A 7,303-nucleotide genomic window follows, 5' to 3' on the forward strand; every position below is an offset into this window, starting at 1 on the left:
AACCAATATTTTACCATTGCATTAGCGCAAATATCAAATTTTACCAGATTATTAAAAAGTAAAAAAAAAACAAGAAAATAAAAGCAAACTACACAACATATATCATATCAATTAGATAAAAAGATTAAAAGAATGGGTTTCATCTATCCATATGTTCAGACCAGTTTCTATTTTATTTTTAAAATGAGAATCGTACAATACATTATTCTTAACTTCAGGGTTTAATTGACAAAGTATGTGGCAATTCAATATGGATATCAAGGGGGAACATAACCAACGGAATGAGTCTTGCTGAACAAAGTATGTTCTGTCTCCTGACGCATTACATGATATTGATGTTAGAGATTCCAGGGAAATCTAGTCTACTTACACCACTCCACAAAATAGCACTTAATCCAAGTAGTATGTTGGTAGGTAAATTAAGACATAAAAACAAAGTAAAATGATGTAACCTGTGTCTGAACAATTTTTGTTAATTGTCGTTTAGGAAAATATACCAAAGGACATCTACACATACAAATCGTTTATAAAGTGGCAATGCCATGGCAAATAAAAATGAAAATCAACATAGTTATTAATTGTTAAATCAAGCCAATGGATTTCAATATAACTTTATGTGGTGTTTTTTTTTCTTCTCGTTGTTCAATACTGTACGGTGATTTTTTTTTTTTGTAATTATTTTATTTTTGATGACGAAACATGTGAAATTACTAGTGTTGTCAACGATTAACCGGTTAACCGGTTAACCGGTCGAACGATCGAATACCGAATACCAAAAACGCTAACCGGTTAACCGGACTTTTTTTCAATTTTGATAGATTTGATATAAATTTGTATTGAAATCAATAAATAGTTATGTTTTATTTTAAAAAAATGTCGTCGTGGTAATTAATTTGACAGATCAATTGTCCAGTATATTGATTGCTATTGTTAATCCTGAAAACATAAACTTATTTAGAGCTCGAACAGGATCTTGAAGAAACATAATTAGTATACATGTTTTTTCAACAGTAACTTTAAATCAGTGATGCGATTAAATTTAACTAATTACTTCATTATTTCGTTTTTGATCTAATATTGTGTAAACCTACATCTAAATGTGCAACCTCCGTAGTGCTAGTCTTATTTCAAACGAAATGCTAACTCAAAAATTGTGAAATGCAAACCAATGTGAATGTACTCAATGTATACGTGATAGTACGAGTAACATACTTAAAGAAACAAGCAAACAAAGTAAAGAAACAAGCAAACAAAGTAAAGAAACATGTTGTACGGTGACCTATAGTTGTTCATTTCTGTGTCATTTTTGGTCTCTTGTGGAAAATTGTCTCATTGGCAATCATACCACATCTTCCTTTTTTTAATGATTAATCATTTCAGATTGAAACACGCCACATTATTTTCGGAGACAACAAGAGAAAAGGAACGAATAATCGGTTTCATACATATTCAAGATCAAGAAGGTTTTTTTTGATTTTTCAATCTGAAGTTGGTACAATCGCTATATAGTTGATACGGTGTATTCGATAATTAGAAGTCAAACTTCGCCAGGAATCCTCACAGACAAGCCTTATAATGCCAAAGGACAAACTTTAATTCCATAGGCGTAAATTTATGACTAGGATGAAAAGTTGTCAAATTGACACTCATACCTCATCTTATCTATACACATGGAAAAAAGTAGTGCAACACCAAATTGAAATTGAAATAAAAAAAACACTTTTTATTTTTTTGTGATATAATTTGGTAAAATAGAACAACTTAAACATTATTTAAGTATCACCTGAGCTTAATCAATAAATATCGAATCGATAAGTTTTTAACTGCACATGCAGCTACTGTACCCGTAAACAGCATAACAGATGTTTTCATCCTCATTGTTTTCAACACTTTAAATAACCAAGTTTTTAAAGTTATGTGATTGACACCTTGTAATGGGTCCTCGACAACTCTAAACTGCAGCAAGATGGCATATTATCAGCATGAGAGAAGCAGGGATGTCGCTGTAACAACTGCACGTATTGTTGGTCATCACCATTCCACTATAAGTCGTTTTGAGTTAAAAATAAGGCACTAAACGATGTTCAAGACCTTCCGAGATAAAGAAGACCCCCTATACCATTTGCTAGGGAAAATCAAGCATAATGAAGGTTGGTCAGAAGGAAACCCATTGCATACAATACAATCCTAAAAAAAGAGTGGTGGGCATGCAGGAGCTATTTAACAAGAACTGTTTGTGATCGACTCATCGCTACTGGTTATCGTGCGATAAGACCATTTCAGAGACCTTTGCTTACAAACAGACACACAGTTTTCCGTATCCAATGTAGTGCAGAGCTCGCTAAAGTTGAAAATTAGCATCGTGGAGGAAGATCCATTGTTCCAATGTAACTCGGTTCATCTTGCTTGGACGGATCGTAGCCCGGATTTGAACCATATCGAGCATATATGGAACACTATTGGGCGGAACGTGCGCGAAAGGACACCCCAGTTCAAACACATCATGAAATAAACAATGCTCTTCATCAAAAATGGTTGCTGCTACCTTAGCAACAAATTAGTCGATTTTTGGCAGGAATCAGAAGACGTTTAGATGCGGTTATCCGTTTGAATGGAGGCTGCGCACAAAGTACTAATTCTTTGGCGTATAATGATCAACCATGATATGAACAGTCATCTGAAGATTAATTTTGAAATGTCTGACATTGTAAGGTTCGACTACAGTAAAAGTTGTAAAATGCATTTTTTTGTACAAAAAACACTTCATTTTGTTATTGAAATTGTGGTTATATAAATCATTTTTTTTTCAAACATTTTTTGTTCGTTTCAATGCCAATGTTATCATAAACTATGTTTCAATTATATTATACAAATATTTTATTATATTCCATCCAAAAAAAGAGGGTGATTTTTCAAATTTTAAAAAATCAAGGTGTTGCAATACTTTTTTCCATGTGTATATGTGTAGGGTACTCTTGATAAACTTTCAAACACTAACTTAAACTACCGGTCGAACGATTATCCGAGTAACCGGTTAGGAAAAAGTGTACGATTTGACAACACTAGAAATTACATACTACAGTATTCGATACACATTTTAAAAATAAAGTAATACTTGATAAATCAATTAAGTCATATGGATATAATAAGATATATATATATATAAATATTACAGGAGGATTTTGTTAATATATCAAATAAATTAAATAAAAGCTGCTTCTAACATATGCCATTTCTGATCCATTTTTACTTTTTGTACAGGGGTTAAGAAACATACAGAGTATTTTTCTATATTAATCCAATATTTTAAATATTCTACCCCACCATATTTTGTGGGGGATATGTTCTTACATCTACATTTGTTCGGTGATTTGTTAATATTACCTTTATTTTGTCACTTTGTAAAGTGAGGGTTGTATCCTACCAAAACTACTTATTTTCTTGTAAGTTAAGCAGTTAGAAAAATTATAAGCAAAGTAAAAGGTTATTAGGACAGTTGAGAAGTTTTTGTTGAGATATATTGAAGAAAACTAAGGAATTGTTTTACATTGTCATTTCGGGGCCTTTTATAGCTGACTATGTGGTATGGGCTATGCTCATTGACATTGTTGATTGTCATACGGTGACATATAGTTGTTAATTGCTGTGTCATTTTGGGCTCATGTGGAGAATTTTCTCATTGGCAATCACACCACACCTTTTTTTAATATTATCAAATTATGGAAACGGCTTTTTACTTTAAACGAATAACAGAAGTCAACACAAATGCAACACATTACAAAAGGCTACATCAATCCAAGATCTACAAACAAAGGAACACAACACCTTCAAACTACGAATATTCCCCATTTTTTGTTATATCTAAAAACTATATCTTTCAACGTTTTTACGTAAATTAGCCTAACAAAGTAGATGATTGACAGTAGATCTGATATTTGATAGTACAACCGAAAGTCCTAAAATGAGACTGAAATCGACGAATGTGTAATGTTTAACAAATGGGTCTCCAGATTTACAAACAAAGGCAACATGAACTAGTGTCGCAATTGATAAAGGATATATCATAGATTCTAAACTTGAATCTAACGATTTTAGATTGGGAAAACATTCCCTTGTGATTTGAGACGTAAAATTATGGTATCGATTAACCTATTTGTAGTTGTAAACGTGAAACTCATGTTCTCGATTTTTGTTGTTTTCGTAATAAATCTATCAGAGCAGTTAAACGTAGATTTTTTCATATTCAAGGTTTATATGCAGAAATTATGTCGCTTTGTATACTTAATTTCACAAAATCATGTTTTTCTCTGGCTGTTTATGACGTCTTTACACTAAATCCATTAGATGTTGGATGTGTACGGATTGATAGTTTAGTCTTAGACGCATGATTTTTTTGTTAGTTGTTAGTGGCTTTGAACTAGCTGTCAGATAACTGCGAGTACTCTCAGATCTGTTCATTGCTTCTTTTTGTGTCGGGATGTATAAGTACCCGGCCACGTCCACTTATATTTTTGTCCATCTGATGAGTTAAGCCTTTTTCAACTGATTTTTATAGTTCGTTCTTATGTTGTACTGTTATACCACTGTCCCAGGTTAGGGGAGGGTTGGGATCCCGTTAACATGTTTAACCCCGCCACATTATTTATGTATGTGCCTGTCTCAAGTCAGGAGCCTGTAATTCAGTGGTTGTCGTTTGTTTATGTGTTACATATTTGTTTTTCGTTCATTCTTTTATATAAAAAAGTCCATTAGTTTTCTCGTTTGAATTGTTTTACATTGTCTTATCGGGGCCTATAATAGCTGACTATGCGGTATGGGCTTTGCTCATTGTTGAAGGTCGTACGGTGACCAATAGTTGTTAATGTCTGTGTCAGTTTGATCTTTTGTCAATAGTTGTCTCATTGGCAATCATACCACATCTTCTTTTTATATTAATTTATATATGTTGATGCGAGAACGATATATTTGAGTATTTGGTCGCTGAAATAAGCCCTTATTCCTTTATCGAAAAAACCGTCTACCATAACATTGAGACAAATGCAGATTAGTAAGCATAATTTCCTGTGGAATTTAAATTTGGAATGAACCAAGTTCAAAATCTTACACAGCCTGTCGGACGGCTCAGAATGTAGTTGGATATTTCCACTGTCCTACGCATGTTGTTCCCCTTCAATATATATGAAATTAAGGAAGTTACAACAGCTTTTAATCAGTTGGTTCATTTAATATTTAATTTCTCAATTAATCATTGAACTTTACCACATTTAAGGACTCATTCTTTCCTACAATGCCACAAGACGATTTACAGGATGTAAGGATAATGGTTATAAAGGCACTGCAATCTGGCCGATATGGTGAAACCCCTGTCTTTTATAGTGAGTAAATACTTAATTGCATTAACTGATTGTAAAGTTGAAAAATAACACTTAAAAAATAATATTTTGAATAAATTATATTGAATAAATTATTCTATAAATTGCTTTAATAATGGTTTGATTTGTTAAATGATATTTATGACATTGATAAAGATTTATTAGCTTTGCTTCAAATATGAAAAAAGGCTAATCAAAAGGTAGACACATGCAAAGTTATGTAGACATATATAAACTACACATCTCAAGAAAGTAGAAACAATTAACGGCCTTCAAACTATGTATTTTTGTATGTTTTAGGGTGTCCTAATGGCCATCCATATGTCATTGGTAATGTGAGTATTCTTACATATTGATCATTCTGCATTATAGGAAAGTAGTACATGTTTATGAGCTTTTGTTGCTTTTTTTCTTTCAAAACGTTAGGTTTTTTTTCTCTCTATCTGGTTTTATTCTAAAGTGGAAAGGTTGATAGCAATACGAATTATTAATTCGCTTTAATGCCACGTATTGATTATACGTACGTATTATATTTTGTAATATATGAGACCGTCTTGCATTCAAATGTTAATATTTAAAACCGCAAGATTCCTTAGTGGTATCGGTTACATCGGAAAGGTAAGCATGTTCTGTTGTGTAGTCATCTTCCGTTACACAATATAACAGTAACATTAATCAGTGTAAAATCTTTCAAATTAAACATCTCGATTGAATGCGTTTTACTGATACATGTATCTATAATAAATCACTATGGGAAAAAGTCTGATACGCAATTTTCACAATCAACAGTTTAAGAGAGCGAAAAAATGTTGGAGATCACAATTTGACGTTTAACTAACTCAATATTTTGTATGCAAAACTGAGAATAGAAATTGGGAATGTGTCAAAGTGACAACAACCCGACCAAAGAGCAGAAAACAACAGAAGGCAAACAATAGATATTCAATACAACGTGAAAATCACAAACTCGGGGATGTGCTTCAGCTGACCCCTAAACAAACATTTGTACTAGTTCAGTGATAATGGTAGTCATACTAAACTCCGAAATATATACAAGAAACTAGTCAATATTTCAAAAATCATTCCAATGTGTGTTAATATTTTGTCTATTGAAATTAAAGCTGACAGCAGCATATTATGCAGATACCGTATATTTTACTGAAAGATAGTTATTTAATTTTAATAAAATTGAATGTATGATCTATGGAGTTTGTTTTTGGGGAGCTATTTGTCCTTTAACATGCACGATTTCTTAGTGTCTAGTTCCAATATAACGGAAGTATATACAGCTATGATTGTTTAAATTTTAAACATTTTTCATTAATAATCACCTGTTACATCAACCCTAAGTTGCCGACGAAGCAATTAAGGGCCTCCGATTTTTACATGCTCATTGTTTAATAATATCCGTTTTCGGGAAAATAAGATCTTTAATAAAATTGGCAGACAGTTGTCAAAACCAATATAATTAAGATTAATATTCTTACCATATGGGATATGGAAATTCGCAACTAAATGTACACCAATCACTCTACCCGAATTTTAAGATATCCACTGTTACTGGTGATGAGAGACACTGTATTGCAATACCAACATAATGCTGGTTGTACTGTTGTTTAAGAACATGATATATAAACGCCACTAATGACCTTTGAAATCTGTGTTCTTGATCACACATGCTTCAGGTACCCTATACAACAACGGGAAGTGTGATGTAAATGCCATTAAGATGTAAACAATATCTTGATGATATTTGTTTGCTACATTATATAATATAGAATCCAGAGTTCTCAATATAAACTTCCATATAATCCACTCTTACGTCTGTTTTGTTATGAAAGAAAAAGAAAATAACCAAAACGAATAATAAAAAAAATACCGAATTCCAAGTAAATCTCCAATCGGAAAGTCCGTAATCAAAAGGCAAAATC

General features: G+C 32.2%; 1 long non-coding RNA gene across 1 annotated transcript; it reads left to right on the top strand.

The window, feature by feature from the left end:
* Positions 1–222: 222 nt before the first annotated feature.
* On the top strand, positions 223–5,707 carry LOC143078445 (uncharacterized). The gene is made up of 3 exons (XR_012979225.1): positions 223–410; positions 5,270–5,375; positions 5,673–5,707. It is a non-coding gene; the product is annotated as an uncharacterized LOC143078445 (long non-coding RNA).
* Positions 5,708–7,303: the final 1,596 nt, after the last annotated feature.

This window comes from Mytilus galloprovincialis, chromosome 6 (assembly GCF_965363235.1).
Source record: "Mytilus galloprovincialis chromosome 6, xbMytGall1.hap1.1, whole genome shotgun sequence".
Lineage (NCBI taxonomy): Eukaryota > Metazoa > Mollusca > Bivalvia > Mytilida > Mytilidae > Mytilus > Mytilus galloprovincialis.